The 14,740-nt window shown below is 39.9% G+C and overlaps 1 protein-coding gene across 4 annotated transcripts in view; it reads left to right on the top strand.

Annotated features, from left to right (window-relative positions):
* Positions 1-14,740, top strand: part of HECW2 (HECT, C2 and WW domain containing E3 ubiquitin protein ligase 2) — a 172,333-nt gene that overhangs the window by 10,614 nt on the left and 146,979 nt on the right. Inside the window, exon 1 of one of the 4 annotated variants that reach the window (XM_085066076.1) lies at positions 14,076-14,247. The exons of 2 other annotated variants lie outside the window; for them this stretch is intronic. The gene's annotated coding sequence lies outside the window, so the exon portion shown is untranslated. Of the gene's footprint in view, positions 1-14,075; positions 14,248-14,740 lie in introns of those variants that run through there. One more of the 4 variants, XM_085066071.1, reaches the window with a different exon arrangement.

Genomic DNA, 14,740 nt, shown 5'->3' with positions numbered 1-14,740 from the left:
GGAAGACATACACAAATTGGCATTTTATATGTATTCTATTTTCACAATGATTTACCATTTTTAACTTCTGTGTACAGTACTTAGAAGTTAGAAGCACAAGAAATAATCACAGCACTTTTCACCCTGAGATGCGGGAGTGGGACCAGTTTCTACCTTAATTAGTTCACATCATCTTATCAGACCAGCTCCATACCTTCAGAGCTTTAGGATTAAAAACCTAATGTGGCACTAAACATTTTTTCCTTTCTACCTGTCAGGGACAAATACCCTTTTTTCAGGCACTGAACTAAAAGAATGCAGAATTAAAGTATAATCAAAGTGTCATTGTATGTGACAAGTTAATGCAAAAATTTCAACAGAGTTAAAGACGCATTACAAATCTAAATGAAATCTAAAGTAGTCAAACATGATAGTCCTGCAGTGGCAGAAGTGTTTGTCTTTATTTCAGTTGTTGATATTTCCAGCTGTTTCACTGAAATCAAATTAAATCATACCAGAACATTTGGTACCTTTAGATTATAGAACAGTGACCTGCACTCCAGCTGAGAAACAATTTTTCATGTAAGAAGAGCATAGTGAATTCTGCTGGCTGTTTGAATCCATTTTAAACAGATTGTCAGTAGTACTCCTACAAACAGTACCATTCATTCTTTACATCTATGTAATTCAATAGTGTGAAACAATTGAATACGTTTTGTGAAAATGAAAGGAAAAATCTGTTCTTTGTAGAGTTCTGTCTTTCCTTATGCTTTAGGAGCTGGCAGTGGTTATGTTGATTTTTAATTTAAGAAAAAGCATTGCAAGAATGCTGAAAAATATACAATAATTTTTACTGTTTTCCGTATTATGACTTTCTACATGTTCTGGCTACCTGGCTGAAAAATCTCCACTCAGAGTAGTAATATCACAAGTTCTAGTTGTTAAACCAGTAGCAGTGCTCCGAGCACTATTTTTTCCTAATTTGAAATTAAAAAATTGAAAGCTGTAAATCATATTGAGGTGTTTTTTATAAACAGAATTACATTTTGAGTAAGGGTTTGCCTCTTGCCTTAATGCCAGCGACACATAAGCTTAATGTATCTCCTGGCCTATTTTTGAAGGGAAGAGTCTCTAAGGGTAAGACACTGACGTGATAGCAGAGGTAAATGCCTGCTGTGTTTACTGGAAGAGTGAATTCTCCAGAACAAGTGACTGGCAAAGCAGGAGGGCCTCATTAGTCAGTAAGACAACCAGCCTCACATTTAAGCAAGAGATGCACAGCAAACAAAGGCATCACACAGGGTATATTAAATTGTAATTAATAATTTATATTTTAGTCCAGGCTTTGTTTATACAGCCCTTAAGAGGAACATTTTCTTTTTGCATAAAATCAAAAGAACTTTTGGGAGGGATTTTGCCTTGTTATGTACTAAACCTGCATTCTGCACTCTTTGAAGTGCTGTGCTATTTTTGTGTGAATAACCAGAGAGTGCTGCATGATTTTGGTGAGCATGGCCCCTGTCCTGGGAGTTGCAGACTAACATGTGCTGTAAAACAGATGTGTGCAGAAAAAGAGAATACAGCTTGCCTTTTTTCACCTCAGATTTGTATCTTCACTTTGTACAGAATTATTTCATCAGTGGGAGGGAAAGTGTTGTTTGTCTACTTCAAATTTATGGTGGACCTGTGGGGAGTGAGCCACAGGACTGGGGGTTTGAGTGGATTTATGCCAGCAGCAGGGAAAACCAGGGAGGAGCATGACTTCATTGTTAGCATCCATTTTACACTGGGGTCTAATGGAGCACACTGGAGTGCAGTGCAAAAAACCAGTTCCACACCAGAGAATCCAGTCTGGTATCTCTTAAAAACAACTTCCAGCAGTAACAGGTGTTAATGCAACTGACATGTTGACTTATATTGACCATAATTTATATTCAAAACATAATACATTCAGCAAAATACATATAAGACAGCTAATAATGCTTATTATTTTGAACATCCTAAAGTTAATCTTTCTAAGCAATATTCTGTTATGTTTTATTTTTATCTATTGGCTGTCATTTTTGTTGTTGTGCTTATGAAAAGGCGGCGTTCTGATTAAAACGCTTAACTGCATTTAAAAAACAACACAGGGTTTTCTTTACTTCCAGTGGTGCACTATTTAATTATGTTAAAATGCAATTGCCCTAAATACTGCTTTATAAAACACTGTTTCTCTCTCCTGACCTTGTTTCCTTATGTGCTGACAGATTTTATGTTCTTAACTCTCTATGTCAAACTGCAGACAATAACCTGGTTCTGGCTCATAACAAAGAGTATTGATGAAAAAATAGTGCTTATTTAGAGAGAACATTAAAATCCTTCTGCTAACATTTACCTTTGTCAGCCTGCTCACACCATATGGAATTTGATGTTTTTCTCCTGACTTTTTAAAAGAAGACAGATATGCACAGTAGCATAGAGGAGACTTTGTAAGGGCAGAAGGATGGAGTAGACTTATATGAGTAAATCCATAGTCTGCAGACCCTGATGATATCCTAAACAAGAGATGATGGCCCTATAATGTGTAAAGAATTGCAGTCAGAAAAAACAAAATGAACATCATACAAATACATTTTTATGTAAGTTAGCTGCTATATGTCATTGACTTTTGACAGGCTAAGTCATGAATTAGGCCATATTATTATTATTATAATTTTTAATGAATATTTTAGATGAAGATGATACATATGGTAACATTTAAATTAGTAAACTTTGGTTGCCTAAATGCTAAATATTTATCACATGCCTTCCCACCAAGAAAAAGAGTACAACATTTTCCACAGATTTTTCTTCCTGAAGCACTATCTGGTCCTTGGATATTAAAAAGGGTTTGGAAAAAATGTACTAGATGAACTCTCTCAATTCCTTCCAGTACTTTCCAAACAACAACAAAAAAAGGAATGGTCTGAAAATACACAGTACAAACAGACTGTAGAAAGAACACAGTGTTCTAGCTGAGACTCTGATATCTGAATTTTTAGGCTCCAGCTAAGGTGCTGCTCTGTGAATAACTCCAGCTAAATCACTTAATCTCTTGATTTGTCCCTTGATACACACACAGCTAGGAATCCTATCCATCTCCTACTGTGTCTTGCCAGCATAGCAAGGCAGTGTTTTGCCCAGCTGATTGAAGCTTCTTTATTGAACTGTAGTGTATGTGTAAGATAATAATGATAAAAATGCTCCATGCCAGAGTAGCAGGCAAGTTTTTATTTAGTCCCTCTGTTAAGGTAATAAAGTTTGCATTTATCTGTCAAATAAAAAAAAAAATATCTTCCCTGATCAAAGAGTTTGGTGGAGCACATAGGAAAAGTCATGAAAGTAGAACAGCCATGATTTGCAATGCACCAGTATTGTTCTGTAATCTTTGTGAACACCTGTAAATGTACTTTTTTCCCCTATTGTGCTGCTAGTAAATTGACAGTTGAAGTTAGTTTTAAGTAGTATTCTTCATTCTACCATTACACTTGGTATGTTAGAAGTTATTTACTATTCTGTGAAGTTTCAGGGGTGACCTAACTGCAACCTTCCTATACCTGAAGGGAGCCTACAAGAAACATGGAGAAGGACTTTACAAGAGCATGTAGTGACAGGACAGGGGGGATAGCTTTAAACTGATAGAGTTTGGGTTTAGATTAGGTACTAGGGAAAGAATCTTTCCTGTGAGAGTGGTGAGGCAGTGGAACACATTGCCCAGAGATCCTGTGGCTGTCCCATCCCTGGAAATGTTCAAGGCCAGGTTGAATGAGGCTCTGAGGAACATGGTCTAGTGAAAGGTGTCCCTGCCCATGGCAGAGTGTTGGAACAAGATGATCTTTAATGTCCCTTCCAACCCGAACCAGCCTGTGATTCCGTGAAAAGCAGGACTATGGAAATGCCTTACAGAAATATTATGGAAGTATATTCCAACTGTTATGAAAAATTGGAATGATGAGGTGACAGTTATGAAAAGGAAAAACAAATAAAACCTTCGAAACTGATTGAACCCTTCAATTAGATTTTTTCCCCCAGCATAAAAAAATCAACAGAGAAAGGTTAATCCCTTTGTAGCAATAGTGACAGTGGCATTGGCTGCTACATTGAAATGGCAATTGCAAAGGAATTAAGCCATGTGGATTAGAGTGGTGCAAATTATGTTTGCAGGTTTTTTTTTTCAGTGAACTGGATAGATGCATTCAAGTACATTTATAATAAACAAGCAAAGAAAAAATCCTACCATCTGTCTATAAAGGCCGAATTTAACCATAGAGTCTTACATGGAATTCAAAATGAAGCTTTTACAATTCAACATAAAAGCTTTATGTTTGGCTGACTTCATTATTGCCAAATTTTGGTTTAGGGGTTTCACTGTAAACAACTTTCTTGTGACATTTCTATTGCCTCAAATAATCTGGTGGGAAAAAAACTCATGACCTAATTCTGTCTAATATTGTATCTGTGTTTCAGTCCATTATCAAATAAATGAAATACACAGTCTTGAAAAGTTACATATTTTTCTATGCAGCTGTGACATTTTATGTTCCAGATCTTAATATTCTTTCCACTACTCACTTAGATAAAATTCTGACTGGATTCATTTGGAAGTTCTTATTTCTCAATCCTGTCTTAAGACTTTTAGACTTGAAGTCATGGACTTGTCTATTTTTTAGGAATTTAATGCTGCGCTTGGGGTGTGATGAAAATGTACTTACAAAGCAGATAGCTGAGTGCAGAAGCAAAGTGTCTGGGGAGTAGAAAGCAGTTAATGTTTAGATTAGAAGTCAAAATAACAGCATTGTGCTCTCAAACAGACATCGTCTCGTTCCATTCTCCTTGCTGTCTCTTCCCAAACGTGGGATCCCCTGTCTGTCCCATTGGATCCTGTGCCACTTGGATTGCATGGGGGAACCATTCCATTTGCTAACTTGGCAAGAAAACACACACACTTTTACTGTCTGGGTCTTCTGTCATGTCAGTGAATATAATATTCTTTGCCTTGCAGTTTGGTGGCTGTAAAGCAGATGTAAAGTAAGTGTTGGGACTGCTTGAGGAGAATTGGTAGGGGTTTGGACCTCACCTTTTTGATGGTGGTGAGATGTTGACTTTGCTAAAGTTGTGACATCAAACTGCCATTTTGTAGCTTTTATAGCACTGGTATATTTTAATTCTAAAATCTAAAAATGCATACCCAAAAAAATAAACATTACATTTTCCTCATTTCATTCAAAGACTTGAAAGTGTGGGGTATAGTGTGTGAGTCAGTAAAATCATTCAGTCCTCTAGTTCAAAGATCTGAGAAAATAGCAAGTTCTGGACACAATCCAGTTGGGGACTGATAAAACTTTGCTTAATTGAGCGTCAAACATATGGTCCCACTCAAAGGTCTAAGGAAAAATGTGCTACTGCTGCTTAATTTTTAAGCTTTTCATTAGTGTGCTTGCTGTGGGAGAAACAGCATTTCTTTTTCTGCCACTTTCTGTTCACGTGTCAACCTGGTACTTCTCAGAAAAAAATAGTCCTATTATATGAAATAAATACAAGTGTCAGCAAGCTTCTCCAAATCATGTGTACTTTGAGGCAAATTAAGAGGTTTAACAAATATACAGTATGGTATTCTCCAAAATACACCAAGTTGTAATCATAATGGTTTTTAAATAGTTATATTACCTGGAATATTTTGTTTTTCTCATTATGTCATACCTATTTTGTGAAAGTAATATTACAACTTTGTGTGAAAGTGGTAGCTTGATGTCTAAATAACATTCATTATTCATAGGAATATTATGTAGAGATGATGTATTCTGCAGTAGGATATTTGAGAACTTCACTGAAGTTACTCAGGCACTTTTGATAACCATATAGTAAAGTACCCTAATTAGCCATCAAGGCTAGGCTAAGTAACCTTTATTGCCTTTTTTTTTTCCAGCTACATTCAGCTTTTTGCTAGGAAATTAATTCCACTCATGCTCATCGAGATGCATTAATTTAGAGTTAAATGTGCTATTCAAATCTAATTAGAAGAGACCTTGCAGGATTTAGTCTTCTTCCTATTCATTGGTAAAATCCAGGTGCAAATATCCACCTTGCAGAATACTCACCTTGCAGTAATCTGGTCAGGTAATAGCCTGACTCACATGATCAAAAGTCTCTAGTCTCTGTTCTTAAGTAATGGCATCCTTGTCCCCTGAACTAGAGCCCTTAGAATGAGATACATTTTTGCATGTGTAGACTGCACTCTGTCACTGCAGGATTATTATTTATAGAATTTTGAAAGTACTCTCTGGAGTCATGCTTTAAAAATCTGTATTTATGACCTGTACTGCACATTCAGAATTCAGTGAAACTGGGAGGTGGTGTTTCATACAAGATAGTGGGCAGTGGAGAATAGCTCCTACAGGCTGTGAGTGTGTGATGCTGTCAGGCCATGCACAGGCAAACCCTCGCTCTGGAAACCTGGAAATCTGCTGTGTACTACACAGGTGTGGCGTTATGTCTATACTTTCAGCCTCTCAATGTGTAAACCCAAGTTTCATAATACACAGTTTGGTACTTTGCGTCAGGGATTAGAAAGTGGGTCTTTATTATAAAGAAAGCTTGGAAAATGGAGTGTTAGTGAACTCTCAAAATTTGCCTTGTAAAACAACTGTTGTAGTAAAACACAGAACTAAGCTTGCACCTCTCAAACAAAACCAGCAGCAGGGTGTTGACGTGGCAAAATTCTTTGTTCTGTGAATTGTGCCATAGAATGAGGAGGACAGAAAACATTTCAGTTTTTGCATAAGGCAAAGTAGGCAACGACACAAATGTAGAACATTTGCTGCCTACCTCAACTTAGTAATGTTGCTATAAAAACAAACCCACATTCCTCAGTGACAGAAGCACTTGTATGTGGTTTTGGTACTGCTGGAATAATTGCCATGTGATAGTTTGGATTCCTGCTCTGAAATCACACACCAGCCCAAAATCATGCATGGAATTTAAATGGTTGCCTAAATCAGTGAAGTGAGCCTAGCTGAGAACTGACAGATAGTCCTGATCCACCTATGCTGGGTTAAGAGTGACTTTGGTCTGTTTAAACCACATTCCAGATATCCTTTCAGTGTGTCATCTGCTTATCAAAACATCTAAAACTCTAAATGCTTGTAGAGATTTGTTTTCTCCATGCTTTGGTTTTTAGACAATTTGTTTAGCCATACTCTGGACAGCTCTTATTCTACCTATTTTTTAATATCCTTTGAAATTGTAATGTTTGTCTGAAGAATTCTGTTCTTCTTGGCTCTGCTCTTCCAAAGCACCTGCAGGACTTCATGTTTATTTTCCAATATGGAGCTTACATGAACAGTAGTTCATATTCAGCAGTACTGAGCAGTGTACCCCACCTCTCCTCTTTCCTACAGGTAACACAGCTAGACAGAGATTTGGGTACAAAGCTCAGCAGTTGGCTGTACTGTTCATCACTCTGGGGTTCTTATTTGGGCCTTATTTCTTATACTCCATTTTTATTTACTCTGTGAACCCAAATGTTTGCCATTCTTTGTCAGTGTGAAGATTTCAAATATTGTTACTTCCTCTAATGTTCTTTGCTACTGTCAATTCTTCTCTGTGTCTCATCACACTCTTCTGACCAATTTGTAAATTTTGAATGTGACTTCATGCAGTGGTTGATGCTTGGCTTAACTTGAGGTGCATGTTCAAATTTGTCCCTTTCCAGTTAAGCAGTTAAGCTTATATTTGAATTTAGGTGCATGGTTAATATAAAGCATTTTCATAGGATTTTAGAACAGCCTGGGTTGGAAATGGTCTAGTTAAAAATGGTCTAGTTCCAATCCTCTGCTATGGACAGGGACGCCTTCCACTAGACAAGGTTGCTCAGATTTTGTGGCATGATGATGTGTGCCATTGTGGCTTTAGTTTGGAGCCCTTACTTTTAGGTGTTGTGTTGTTCAACATTTAAAGGTGATCAGGTGGCTTACACTTTATTAAATAACTAGAATAACTTAGATTCATATTCTTGTGAAATGAATGCTGCCGTTATTACCAACTAATGCTTTACCACTACTGTTTTTCCATGTGATACCAAAGAAAAAATGCCAGGTGAAAATTAACATTGAAGTGTATAACACCCTGCAGTAAGAACAAGGTAAAAATAGAAAAATACAAGATCTTCCTTTTGCTTTGAGCCTGGACAGGGAGTGAGATTATGTTTGTGGCTGTTAGGATTTTGTGGTTATCTTTGTAATTGCTCTGGATATGGTATGGTGAAACTTCAACACAGAAATCTGGCTGAACTCTGGCTTTAAAGTCACCATCATTTGTGTATTTGCACTCATTGAATAAATATCTTCTCTCTCTTGATTTGGCTAAAGTGTTTGGGAAAGTAAACCCCTATTAATTTTCACCATTCTGAATTGAACTCCTTGCCAAAATAATAGTCTCAGCATCTGTATTTTGATGACTGTGGATTCTTAAATATGAACCTATAGTCCTCTCATAAACAGAAGAGGATAGAATGTATAAGAAAGCTATTGTGGATGGAAATCACGTCAAGTATCTATTTTGAATGGGACTTTAAGAAGGTTTAGCTGGATTAAGCACAGGCAAAAAGCTTCTTTGTTGATTCTTCAGGCTTTCAGAGTGGCTTTATTTTTCTGGCATTAATGTTTATTTGTTCTGTGGCAGGATAAATGTGGCTCAAGTGTTTGACAGTTCTCTCTCAGTTCATGATAAGTTGAGTTGCTTTTGCTGATCATGGCTGTTAGTGAAATGTATATTCATGTTACCCTGTCTGATGAAGAGCAGTGAAGCACAAGCATCTCCTGAAGAGAAGCCTCCATTTACAGTGAGAAATAAATTATTTCTGCCTGAGCTGCAGGGGCATTTTCAAGCTCTGCTAATTCCACATTCAATCCTATGTAGGATGCAGAAGGAATTAATGTCACTAGGGTAACCTGCTGCCTAGCTGCCAAGGAAGTGACTGCTTTCTTCAAGTCATTTAAAGAAAATTCATTGGTAGTGTAGCTTGCTCGATTGCTATCTGCTGTATGTGCTCACTGAGCGTATCTACATGGTAAGTGTTGCTGTTGTGTTAAGATTCCTAAAGAGAAAATGTGAAGATTTTAGTCAAATTATTGACTACATGTATAATTCAAATATCCATTGGCATTGTTTAGAGCGGTGTAAATGGACTTGAAGAGGGGCACCAGATAAATATTCTGAGATTTGAGTCCTGGTGATGTTAGCGATGTGGCAGCTCTGTGCCACCTGCTTGAGCTTTTGCTGCACTCCTTTCACTGGATAAAACCAAGAATTGCTCCACTACTGGTCAGTACAGATCTTTAAATTCTCTGGGGTTCTGATACAGATTTGTGATTCTCTTTTCAGCCTCACTAATGTCTTGATGCCTTCACAGTCTTTATGTCATTTGTCTCATGATGTTGGATTGTTTCCCCACAGACTCATTTACTTTCTTCAGCAAGAATATTGTAAAAAAAACTAATGCATTCATTTCCTTCAGTTATGGAGGCTTCCTGATTTTACAAAAGCATGATCCATTGATACTACCTGACTACAGCCTAGTGCAGGCTTTCTCTGCAGGTTTGACTGACACATTTATAAGTCAAATAGCAAGATCAAGAAAGTGTGTTTTACAAGTGACATTTCAGTATGATTTTTTGATGCAGTGTCTATGGGTCTAATCCTATATTACTTGCCTTAGGGTACAGTTCTAAATTAAATCTCTGCAAATACCAACAGGAACTGACAATTGCTTTTATCATCATGACTTCAATCCCAATTCATGGGGTCATGATCTTTATGCACATTTCAGTAACTATCTGGAAGCATTAGGAACTGCATGAGATTTCATTTTGCTACTCAAGAACTATTTCAATAATTTCATAAATTGCAACTGGTAGGAGATTGCTTTAATATTGGCAATTAATATATTTCTCATTAATGGTTTAAATGTTTCTAAATCAAAACTCAGCCATGTATTTCTTCGCTCTCTGTAGTAATATTCCTTTAAGTCCAAGACCAGAAGACCAACTTAGGTAAGTGCTCAAAGATATCCATGCGAGTTTTGCCATGCTGGGATTGCAGACTTGAGCTCTAACCAGACTAGTCCAGATGGCCTGATGCAGTGGGCTTCTTCCCTGTGTTCCAGAAGAGTGGAGAGCTCCTGTGGAGCCCCTTGAGTCTCTGGCTGGATAAATGCCTGCCTTGGCACCAGTAATACCTGATGGCAACAGCACCTGAGGGCCCATGGACCAGCTGCAGATGGTGGGAGCAGCAAACCCCAGGAATGCTTTCCCTCACTGTGCTCTCCCCTCTCTCTGCTCAAATTGTAGGGGTGTGTGGCCTCTCATGGACTGGACAACTCCACAGTCACTCAGGGACTCTTTTAGATCACAAAAAAAAAAAAGAAAAATAAAAAGCTGGGGAGCTGCAGATGGTTTTCACTCTCATTAAGCCTTTTGTACAGCACAAAAAAGGTGGGACAGGTCAGGGAATATGTCCTGCAGATTTTTGCACCTAGGGTGATTCTTTCAATTAGTACTTTCACCTGCTGAACAGTAATCTGTCCAGAGTCTTGTGAAAGATTACATTTCTGTCTCACATGAATGTTCTTCTAGTTGATCCTTTTAGCCTTTTCATGTCTGGCTTTTTAATAGCCGTGGCAAAGAAGCTCTTATTTTGGGCATTCAGCTTGGCCCATTTCCTCGCAAAGAGATGATTAGCTGGGAAAATATGAAATCTTTGTGTAATATAGAATAGTGTTCCTTATCTTTTAACACTTCTAGCTATGGTATAGGGAAGTTACCCCCTCAGAGGGCATTGTTCTTCATACCTTGCTGTTGATTCCTTGGTGCTGAATGGTGACCTTCAGTAATGATTCATCAAGTCCTTTTTGTTTGCTCTAAATGATAATGAAAAATGAAGTAGATAGGAAATACTGGAATATTGTTTTATTTTCCTTATACATGCTTTGCCAAAAAGTTATAATTTGCTCTTTCTGTACTTGTCTCTTAAGTATTTGTGTGGAAAATAATTAAGAGCGCCAAGCAAAATGTGTATTTCTTTTTAATAATAATATCTTATGAATTATATTAATTATATATCCTCTTTTGTTAAGTTACCAATGTCTAAAGTTAGAGCAGCTGAAAATGTTACAAGGGATGCATCCTTATGTCACTATGCCCTAGCGTCTTGTCATATAGAGGATTTTAAGGACATTAATTAGGCATTTTGGATATCTAATATGTGATTATAGTAAAATATTTCTATAGCTGATAGCATTTTGCATTTTCTTCACTAAATAATTTTTGACGATGACTGAAAATTGTTTTTTTCTCCAGTGAAACGTTTACCAAAAACATAACACTAACATTCTTTGGAAGCTTTTATATTCAGCTATTTTTAGGTCCTAATCTCCAAGTAAGATCACTATAGTTTTTCCAACTTTCACCCAATAATAGCTTTGACTCAAATGCATTGTGATTTAACTTTGAAAAGATATTTGTCAGTCTGGGAAGGTATTGCCATGTGTTGTGTACTGCACATCTCTGTTACAGAGTGTTAGAGAAGGCAGTAGGAGTTTCTGGTTTTTTTCATATTAACTTTTTGGCAAAGGAGAAGGTGGATCAGGGAGGGCAGAGGGAGAGCAACAGAGTTGGAAAGAGGAAAAAAACCATCTATCTGTTTCAGAAAAGCAGGCTGGTTTTCTCTCTTTTGGAGTCTGTTGAAGGTAACCTATCCATTGCCTCAGTGTATGGCTCTGAAAAGTTAAACTCTTGCTTGCATAGTGTCTGCTCATGTGTGAGCACCCATGAAGACTGAGGTTGCAATTCTTCTATGGAATGTGTTTATTTTCTGGTGTGCACCCAACTGTATTGAGGTGCAGCCAGAGTTACATCTGAGGAAAACAGAAAAGAATCCTAACTCACACCAAAAGCATGGGAACTGTTAATACAGAACCATGCATGTAGCATCACATTCAATGTGAATATATCAGAAAAGCATGCATAGAAATCAACAATTTTGTGACAATGGGAGAGCAGTAGTTCTGAATTTCTACAAACACATTAGATTTTATTATTGTGATTGCTGCCATTTATGTTTGTGGGAAGTCAAGAGGATTCATATGAATTAATGTTTTTCTTAGTGGACAAGAACATTCTCAATATCCATTTTGAGGGAGAGAAACATGAAAATCCAATGCATTGGATTTAGGTAGTTTTTAATTTGACAGATGAGAAGTCTTAAGGAAAGTCTGCACTTGTGTCACGCCATCAAAGGGCTTTAACAGCTTGCAAATCCACTGAGAATAATTCATTAGCTAAAGGTTTTCATCTTCTGGGTTTCTCATCTTATCATCAAAAAAATGTCATGATAACTAAAAACAAAGCACAAATAATCATAAATGTTATGAAACTCTTGGCACTGCACATCTTTTTTTTCTCTTTTCATCTTGTTTCAGAAAGTAAAATAGACATTACATTACTGGCACCAAGCCAAGGTACGGCTGAAAAGAGAGATGTGTCTACAATGTCCAAATAACCACTAACCTATATGTGATCATCCAAAATCTGATTCTTTAATGTAAATCCAAACATTTATTGCAATTGCACATCACAGTAGTATAACGAATCACGAGGGAAAACTTGTGTACGACTAATCAGTTGCATGCCCATCATTTGCACATTGAGTATGTTTAACTGGACCAATGTGCCAAAAGGTGTGCAAGTCACAGAAAAGAGACAAACCAAGGTTTTTAAGCTTCAGGTAGGTGGAAGAGCGTCAATGACTTTTATAGCTTGACCTACTTTGGAATACAGCCGCATACACTTGTATCTGGAGCAGTTTGTCTAGTACAGAAGGGCTGACGAGCAAATTTCCTCTTTCTATTGAAGCCCAAGTGCAAAGTGCCATGGGCTTCAATACAGAAAGTATTTGAAGCCCAGGGCTTTGAGAATTTGCTATATTTACTTTGTATTTTGACATGCAATAATTTAATATAGTTGCCATCTGGTAATTCTGAAGAAACAGTGTCTACAGAAACCCATGTAGTTTCTCATATATTGTTTTATATTTATATAAGAAAACAGATGTGAAATACAAAGTAGCAATGATGTGCTCCTTGGTTGTGGGAAGATTTTGTCTAAATGTGACTTAGAAAACAAAGTATGAGGTGTTGTCTCATAATAATAACTACAAGAACCTTGATCATGTAAGAATATGTCCATTTTTTCCTGTTACTGGTATTACCATGTTTTTGTCGGGCTGTGATTCTGCAGTGTTTCACATCTCTCTTCCTCTGGATTACTATGTTTTGTATATATTAATGTATTTCATGTTTGTAATCACATTTTCCTATGAAAACAATCCTGAATTCATTGTGATGGACAAAGCACAAGTGAAATTGCTGAAAAAGTAGGAAATGTAGAGCTGTTGGCACCTAACTGCTTTGAAATAGACGGGCAATTGGCAGTGAGGGAGCGGTGAAGGCTGGCTCATACGCTGATGACACCGATAGCCGTCAGTGCAGATAACTGTGTGTGACTTAAAAAAAACCAAAAAACCCGGCGTTTCAAAGCACCACCTCAGTGGCGCTTGCTCGTCAATAGCGGTAACAATGTAGCAGCCGCAGGAGCATTTCCCCAGCTCCTCACGGGAATCGCTGCTCAGCCACCCGCCCGATTTGCTCATTCCGGAGCTGCGGGCCGGGGCTCGCCGGGCGGATCTGGGTGCGGGCCGGGGTCCGCTGCAACGCGCTGGGCGCTGCACCCCGCGGCCGGGCGGCTGCGGAGCCGCGGCCTGGGCGGCATCCCCGCAGCCCCTCCGCCGGCGGGGCGGCCGCATCTCCTGCCTCGCGGGCGGCTTTGTTACCGGCTGCCCGCCCCCGGCGCCGCCCAGGCCCGCGGGGCTGCGGCCTCGGCCCCGGCCCGGCCGCCCCCACCCACGGCCGTGCCCGATCGCGGGGAAGATGCCGGCGCGGAGGCGGGGGCCGGCGGAGGGGCGGGGGGCGCGGCCCCGCCGCTGAGACGGCGCGGGGGCGGAGGGCGGTGCGGGCGCCCCTGCGCGGGAGGCGCTCGCCCCGCCGTGGGCGCGGAGGGGCCGCCGCCACCGGCGGGAGCCGCGTGCCGCAAGGACGGGGTGACTCCGGCCGCCGCCCGGCTCCGCAGCGGCACGGGAGCCGCCCTCGCCCGGAGCCCGCCGCGGGCGCGGAGCCGCAGTGCGCGCCTCGGCCAGGTGAGTGGGCACCGCGGGCCCGGGGACGCGGCGGGGCGGCGCGGGGCTCTCCGCGGCAGGTGCGGCCCCGGGCCGCGGTTCCCCCGGGGCTCCGCTCCTCGCCCCAGCGCCCGCCGCGGCGGCCCCGTCATGCGGGAGGCTCGGGCGCCGCGCTGCCGCGGAGCCCCGCAGGGTTCCCCTCGGCTTAATGTAAATCGGTTTTGGGCCATTAAATTATAACTGGTTTCCTGCCCGGGGAAGGCGTTCAGCACTTTGTGTGCCGCTTTTATTTCCTCCGGACTGTCCCCCTCCGCCGTTTAGTGCATTTATTTATTTATGCATGGGGCTGTCCTCCAGATTCTATGTAGCACTGTCCGTGGTGGGGAAGAAGGATCATCGCAGTTTTCAGGCGTGTTGTTTTCAAAACAGTGGGACTTAATGTATGTTTCTATTCCTGTATGCACGAAATACAGCACAATGACCGAGTGTGTGTGTGTGAAAAATAGGTTTATAT

The sequence above is a fragment of the Lichenostomus cassidix genome, chromosome 7 (genome assembly GCF_008360975.1).
Source record: "Lichenostomus cassidix isolate B80296 chromosome 7, HeHo_3.0, whole genome shotgun sequence".
Taxonomy (NCBI): domain Eukaryota; kingdom Metazoa; phylum Chordata; class Aves; order Passeriformes; family Meliphagidae; genus Lichenostomus; species Lichenostomus cassidix.
Note: the sequence above shows the minus strand (reverse complement) of the source record. Positions and strands in the feature narration are given on the sequence as shown.